The sequence below is a fragment of the Artemia franciscana genome, chromosome 12, assembly GCF_032884065.1.
Source record: "Artemia franciscana chromosome 12, ASM3288406v1, whole genome shotgun sequence".
NCBI classification, from domain to species: Eukaryota; Metazoa; Arthropoda; class Branchiopoda; order Anostraca; family Artemiidae; genus Artemia; species Artemia franciscana.
Genome location: NC_088874.1, coordinates 31,490,033 through 31,498,916, shown reverse-complemented (window position 1 = coordinate 31,498,916; position 8,884 = coordinate 31,490,033).

Genomic DNA, 8,884 nt, shown 5'->3' with positions numbered 1-8,884 from the left:
ATAATAAAAACCTATTTCTTGTGAGAATGGGAGTTCAGTTTTGTTCAAACACCTGTTTGTTATTACTGCTTTCTTTTTCCCCTCACAAAATCTCATAGGAAACACGTTAAATGGGCCTAACTGCTGTCCAAAATTAATGCATTCCAGCAAAAAAAAAACTGATTTTGAACTCAATTCGTCATCTATAGTTTCTATCCTATCGCATAGTCCTCGAGATCAACGAACTTATGGCACGTCTTTTTCATAACTCTTTTTGAAACACGATATTTGTTGATATTTCCTACGTGACCCCACAACTTAAAACAGTGATTATCCTGGACTTCTTTTGGGAGTGCGCTGTGAACTTAGACAACTAAACAGTATAGATCTTGGGCCGAGGCCAAAAATAAAATGTGCTTTTCAGTACCAGAACCTTTTCTGTATTTGGGAGAATCCTCTAAATTTTTCCCCCTAAATCTTTGTCTATGAACACTTAAGCCTATATTTTCTTCTGTGTACAATTACATCTATAAGAATCTAAAGTAGATCGAACTAACAAGATTCTTCTAAAGGGGTTGGGGGTCAAATCCTTCAAACCAAATTCTTGTTCTCATTTTTCCCATGATTTCTTAGGGTACTTTGGATTTTTATTTAACCCCCTTCCCGTCATCTCCCCTATGTGCAGATAAAATCATCTTGTACTAAGGCTTAAAAATAATAAAACAAAAAATTTCGATGTTTTGTTTTGACTCTAAAAGCAAGGCAATTTAGGTATAACCAGCAAGCCTAAGATTAATATAGAACTTGCTACTATTATTATTTTAGACTTCATTACAATAATAATACTAATTTATTTATGCCATTTTTACATACAGAAGATGTACACAGAGGAGTATGAAAAGAAAACTAAAAAATATAAAAATTACACTTCTAATGAAAATAAGTAGATCATAGCTGTTTTTTTTGTTTTTTTTTTCACTTAACTCAAAAAAACCACTCACAAAACATGACCGATAAATAGTAACATAACTCATAAAACAGCACCCATAAACATAGCGCATAAATATCTATTTTATTACAGAAATGACGACAAAACTGTTTTTCAATTAAATGAGACAATTAAGGAGAATTTTTTTTCTCTATATCGTCTAAGAAATCGGTCGTATTGTTGATCCATTTTAACAGAAACATCAAATATTTGGAAATTTCGTATAGCGTATACCCATTTTAAATATCGTATACCCATTTTTGAACCATAGTGGAATTCCAAGAAAGTATTTACAAAACCGGAAAAAGTAAACGCGGATACACTTTTTATCACTTTTACTCAAAAACTTCAGAAATGGAACAATGAAAAATATGTGAGGTGCAAACATTGAATTATAAATTATAGCAAGTGTTTGTTTGTCAAAACGACCTTTCTCCCTGACTAGCAGGCCATATGTTTTCTAAGTTTTCCCAACACAGATGATAACAGCAACTCTCGCGTAGCTTAAATTGACGGACCAAAAGGCAGCCCAAGGGCCACATAATAGATCTAAGTAGGTGACAACTTTGAGAAAGAATTCGTATTTTTCCCAGGGTGGCTGTATCGAACCTGTGATTATGACATCAGACTTCATGACGTCAAGAAAAGACTGAAATTGTTTGCGGTTAGAAGACAAGTAACAATGAGAATCCATATATAGACACCTGCCTCGTGCCAGGGCCGGGTGGGCAAAACACTTGTCCTTTGAAAACTTATAAAAACCTTAGCAGGTAAGATATTGACCAATCTTCAGATTGCCAACACTAAGTCATTTGACGTTACGCAAATTGATATTCTAAAATATTCAATAAAGAGACGATAGGACCTGCCCTTAGATGCAAGGCCGTATCTAGGATTTCGATTAGGGGGAGGGGTCATTATGCTCGGGGGTGTTTTACAAAAAAACGTTACAAATCATAAGGAAAATTTGTCTACACGTGTTTTTGTCACTTTTTAAGTCGGACTTTTATTGAAGGGGAGAGATGGGGGGTTGTAGATCTGGTAGCCCCTTCTACCTGGATACGGCCGTGCTTAGATGTATATGAAAGTTTGCAAATATTTTTTCTGATATTTATAAAAATGACTGCTCTGATTCTCGTTTTAATTAACCTCCTTTTTGTAGCCTGCCTCTTACGTCTATACATAAAAGGGCCTTGATGGAACCATTTTCACAAGATGAATTCAATGCAGCACTCAATTCCCTTAATATTAAGTTTTCCCCAGGATATGATGGTATTTACATTAAATGGATTTTTGAGTCCCCAGAGGCTTTCCATACTGCCCTCTTAAGTCTGTATAATCTTACTTGGACAAGCCAAAAAATCCCAGATGCTTGAAAGATTACCTGGGTATTTTCAGCTTAAAAACTGTCTTACCCTCTGGTGACTCCAAGTCTTACTGACCAATATCTGTTTTACCAGCCTTCAATAAAGTAATATTTCTGATACCCTAACTGAAATGCTGAAATAAAGCAGAAGAAATTATGAATGAAGTCCACTGTTACGCTCGGTTGCACTTGAGTTTGGAACAGGTCGTGATATAAATGAAGTAGCAGAAATCATCTTATCATGTTTTCTGAAATGGTTGCTATCCTGCCGACAATCCTAAATACTTACCCAGATCAATTTAAAAAAAAACATTTTCCACAGAGTTTTTCAAAAAAAGTTAAGACCTCTGTTAAACTAAAAATGAGCAAACACAGAATCAAACAATCTATCATGCGTAAAACTACCACAAATGAGAATCAATAAATGCATGAAAACAAAAACACACAGAAGTTACAATAAATAACCGAATCGAACTAAAAACGAGCAGAAATTAACATAAGTAGGACTCACAAAACCTACGCCCTTTCAAAGCCAGAACGTGATTTGCACTTTACTGAAAAAACAACATTTTAAGCTTTTTTGATAAGAAAAATTTTCCAGACGTTAGAACTAATATCAGCACATGTATATTAAACTCAAAAAGCACATCCATTTGTATTTTTGTCAATAAAATACTCGTAATATTTTCTTCTAGTTTTGAGTTTGACTGGGTTATTTATTGTAATTTCTGTTCATTTTGGGTTACATTTATTTATTGATGCTGATTTGCAGTAGTTTAACGCATGGTAGATTATTTGAGTTTATGTTTAATCATTTATCATTGCTTTTCTTTGCTTGGTTTGATAAGTTTATGTTCAAATTCTTGCTTTTAAAGCAAGAGTTTTTATGTTCTTTGCTTTTCTTTGAAAAACTTTTGTTAAAGATCTTCAAATTAGTTTCTGTTCGTTTTAAGTAGTCATTGTCCTTTTCAGGGGAAAAGAAAATAATAATTTAAATCTTTTTGTTTATTCTATAAGAATTTACAGTATGGCCTGCTATTTGTATTCTGGAGAAACTTTGCCAGCAGTCATAAAAAAACGACATATTTACGACACAATAAAACATAATTTTAAACTTTACTGAAAAAGAACGTTTTAAATGTTTTTGACAAACCAAAATTATTAAAATTTTAGAATTAATATTAGCACATGTTTATTACTCTGAAAAAGCACATTCTTTTGTATTTTTTTCAGTAAAGCGTAAATTCCTATTAATTTCTTCTAGTTTTGAGTTTGGCTCGATTATTTATTGAGATCACTTAAAAAAAACTTTTTCCACAAAATCAGTTTTTCACCAAAAAAGTAAAGAACTCCATTAAACCAAAAATGAATAAAATAGAATCAAATAATATACCAAGCTTACAACCAGTAAAAATCAGCATCAAGGATTAAATGAAGCCCAAAAAATTCTTTTAGACGTTTTCACTTTTATAGCTTTAAGATATCAAAAATTAATTAAGATTTGAAGGAATAAATATCAGTATATGTACAGTAAATTGAAAATACACATTGAACCCAACCCATGTTAATTTCTGCTCGTTTTTTGGCTTGATTCGGTTATTAATAGTAATTTCTGCTCGTTTGGAGTTTCTTTTATTCATTGATGCTGATTTGTGGTACTTTTGTGCTTGGTAGATTATTTGATTCTATTTTGTCATTTTTGGTTTAATAATTCTTTACTGTTTTTGAAAAACTTATTTTGTAGTCTTTTCAATTAATTTCTGTTCGTTTTATTTTATGATTTTATTACTGATATGGTCTTTTTCAGGGAGAAATAGAATAGTAATTTGAATTTTTCCGTTCTTTTCAAGAATTTATAATTTGGCTTGCTATGTGTATGCCGGAAAAACTTTTTCAAAACCATGATACAAATAGTAGTGTTTAATTTAGTCATATACATCCTCTTGTTGACCTGATACCATAAAACTTAATACCATTAGTTTTACTGGCAACCAGCATACAAAACAGTTTGTTTGGTTTGAATTTAAGGCAACATTTGGTTTTTAAGCATAATGGGCAAACTAAATAGCTGTGGGGGATTCACCAACTCAATAGCTCTAGATATATAGTTACTAGACCGTTCAGCTATCCTAAACAAAAAGAATATCTTTAAATTTTTATTGAAAGTTTCCGGAAAATTATGAGCTAAAGAATAGGGCTGATTGCCTCTCAATCACTTTTGACTCTCAACAGGGCACTAGAACTTTCAATTTTCAATCAAATTAACTCCTTTAAAATATCAGTGATATTACTAGCTATGGTAAAGCATCGCTGCCCATGTCCTTATATGCCCTATATTGCTTATATGCCCTTTTAATGCCTGCATGCATTTATTTTTTTTTGTTTAATTGAGACTCCCCCCGAAGGTTCCCTAAAAGTTTCAACTTAATGCCACTAGTGTCGTTAATTACTACAACCATAAAAGCAGTATTAAATGTATACACTCACTGTCATCCGGCTAGTTCAAAATCCACAATCTATGAAGGTGATATTCTCAGAAATTATTTCTCTTGCACGAATGAAAACCTGTCATCCGTGTGCAATATCTTAGGAACAATTTCGGGTGTAAAATTAAAACTTACAACGCTTGTGGTGGGGGGCGTTCAACTAACTAAAAGACAAAATTTGCATCATAATACTATTGCTTCTATTCCTACAACTGCTACTATTATTATTACTGCATCTACTACTACTACTGTTACTTAAGCTAATACTACTACTATCGACTTTACTTCTATTGCTACTACTATAGCTACTGCTACTACTACTACTACTAATAAACCTAATGGTATTAAGGCGAAAATTTCGGGCGATATTGTAACTGCATTGAAATAGATCGAAACACACTGTGCCCATACAGGTTGTCAAGAGGACGTATCAGCAATGTTTCAGGACCGGTTGATGGTATTAAGTTAAAAATTTCCTCGTGTGTTGTAGAGGATGTTGAAGAAAATGTGCTATTTGCATACTGTGACTAATGCTACTATTGCTACTACAACTGAATACGATGGGGGAATTTTCGTTCAGATTCTATGATATTAAGGGGGTGTTTCCCCCTTATTTCCCCCTATTTTCCAAAATGAGCCAAAGTTTATCAGGGTCATAAATTTTGATGGTTATGATTAAATTTGATGAAACTATATTTTTAAAATCAGCATAAGAATCTGATTCTTTTGATGTATTTATTAGTATCAAAATTGCGTTTTTTATAGTTTTGTTTACTATTGAGCCGAGTCGCTACTTACTACAGTTTGTTACCACGAACTGTTTGAAACTTGCTTTTTCAAAAAGTTTCCTAACTTAATTTTTGTTCGTTTTATATAGTCATCGTCTTTTTCAGGGAAAAAAAAAATAATAGTTTAAATGTTTTCGTTTTTTTTTCTATAAGAATTTATAGTATGGAGATTATAGTATACGAAATTATAAACTATAAGAAATTATAGTACTTACAAATAGTATTATTTGTATGCTGGAGAAACTTTTTCAGTGATCTTAAAAAAAAAAATCATTTTACATGCTTGACAAGTTTTTTCAAACTTGGGTGAAAAAAGTATATTTTTAATAGACCGAAATTATCAGGACTTTAGAATTAATATTAGCACATTAAATTAAACTGACAAAGCCCATTCATTTGTATTTTTTTCAGTAAAGTACAAATTCATATTAATTTCTTCACGTTTTGAGTTTGACTGAGTTATTTACTGTAATTTCTGTTCATTTGTGGTTAAATTTATTTCTTGATGCTGATTTGCGGTTCTTCTACGTATGGTAGGTTATTTGATTTTTGTTTACTTATTTTTGGATAAATAATGTTCATTGTTTTTCTCTGAAAAAATTATTTTTTTGAAATTAATTTCTGTTTGTTTTATATAGTCATCGTCTTTTTAGAGAAAAAGACAATAATAGTTTAAATCTTTTCGTTTTTTTCTCTAAGAATTTGTATTATGGCCTATTTGTATGCTGGAAAAGCTTTTTCAGTAATCTTTAACAACATACACCCTTTTGAAAATCTTGACAAATATAATATTGTGTAATCTATTTTTATACCTCTTCTAGCTAACATGAAAAATTTCTGTTCTTTGCTGTTCTTTGGAAAAAAAAATTGGAAAAAGTATTTGGAATTAATTCCTGTTCGTTTTATATAGACATACTCTTTTTTAGGGAAAAATAAAACAATAGTTTAAATCTTTTCGTTTTATTGAAGAATTTTTATAGCATGGCCTGCTATTTATATTCTGGACAATATTTGTCCGTAATCTTTAACAACATACACCCTTTTGAAAATCTTGACACGAATAGTATTGTTTAATTTAGTTTCATACCTCCTCTAATTGACCTGAAAAATAGAAACTTAATACCATTCCCAAATAAATTATCTATACTTTTGGACAATCTGGAGACACTTACACTCTTTTGATTTTGTTCAATCTAAGAGCAGAAGTAGCAATACAAGTAGCCCCGAAATTTTGAAGTTAATATCGTCGATCATTCTGGGGATTTTCCCAAGATGTCTTATGGGCGACCAGCATACGCAAGGTGCCTTTTGATTCATTTTTAAAGCAGCATTTCATTTTAGATGTTGGCGCTTGACCATTTTTCATTCCTCTTTCATTATTTTCGGTAATATTTGGTTAAATTAAAATTTCTTTTATTGTCTTTTAGTTGTTTTCGATTCGTTTTAAAAATTTTACTCCATTTTCTTAGTCGCCATACTCAGTTTCCGAATTAGGTACTCTGTTTCCATGCTAAGAAGCAGTTTCCAATTTTATTAGATTCATTACCGTAGACAGGCCTGAAATCAAATTCTTTATATCTTTAAGCTCAAAATCCCCCAAAAATTGGTTTGACAACAGAACTTCCTAGATATATCGAAACCTAAATAGAATATAAGAATGCACACTAGGCCAATTGGTCGAACTTGTTTCGATCTTTACTCTTGGAAAAGTGTCACATAACATCTTTTGTATTACCGAAGCTAACGTATTATTGCAGCCTTAATCCTGCATAATTCTATTTTATCGGTAAGTATGATTATATTATGGTTCAGACACAATTGACGTGGGACCTGAGCCTTAGGTTGAATCACTGTCTATTTTTACCCTAAGAAATAAAAACCTAGGGTGTTGAGCCCCCTTATAAGCAAAACATCCGATTCTCTTCAATTTGAAACCCTTTAGTTCCCTGTTGTCATGGAAAACATGTGAGATGGCAGAGGAAGCAAGAAGGCATCTAGAAGATAAATAGCCAGCCAGGAGTAGATTCCGGCTGAGAAAATTTCATGAATCGGATACTAAGCTGGAGGCCATGGAGTGTAATTTCAAGCGACTTGCAAGATGTATCATTATGATGGAAAAATTAGCCTTTAATCTTCTTAGTTAAGCTTCTTCTTTTTTTTTGGGGGGGGGGGCTATATCAACAGGTCCTTTTAGCCTGAGTTTTAACTGATTTTTGTGACTCCTCGAATGGTATAATAATATATTTTGCCACACCAAGATTCTAATAGACATCTCAAGTAAGGAAGTCTAGAAGCCCAAGTAATATCACAAGGCTGGATCGATGAATGGTTACATCTGGAAGAAATGAACTCAATGATATAAGTATCTTGTCTTTGTGGTATAAGGCTGCAGACTCTTCACTGAAATACATGTTTTACAGGAAACTTAACATACTATTTTTCCAAAGAATTCATTTCCAAGGATATTTCCTGAGCCTTTTCTTGGGATTTCATATATTTTTCCAGGGATTTCTTTTTGCCCTACAAGGTTGATAAAGAATAAAAACTAAAAACGTAATGGCCTTTAGAAAATGTAATAATAAGAAAGATTCAAAGTACATAACGTGATTGCACAGATAAACAAAAATTTGAAATAAATCAAGAACGCATCATTCCTGAGCTGAATTAAAGACAACCGGAAAAAGAATCAGAATTTAAACAGACACTGAACACTGTTAAAAAAAATACGGCATTAAAATAAAACCTTTTTCAACAAAATTACAGGCCGAATAATAGTCAAGATAGATTTTGAGATATAATCAAGAAAATTTTAACCAACAATATGACGGAAAATCACACTCACTTAAACAATTATTGGATCTGTTCTACATCAAAGTGATTATGTTGACCCACCCCCCCCCCGTCAACTGTATTAATTCGCAGTAGATGTCAGCAGCGTCAAACAAAACTTGTGAAAATCTCATTTACATAAATTTAAAGTGATATTTCTGTCTTCAGAATAACTGGCAATGTAGAAACAGCTGTTTTTCTGTTCAGAAACAACCGATTTTTAGAACAGTGATTTTGGTGGTTTGGGAACAACATGATTGAACTACAAGAAATTATTGTAAATTGCCTTTCAATTACCAGGTGAATTTTAGCGGCTTTTTCAACTTTGAAACTCAAGCTTTAAGCCGAAGTTTCAGGCGTGATTTTGAAATAAGTGCAAATCTTATTGCACTAATCAATATAATATATATATATATATATATATATATATATATATATATATATATAT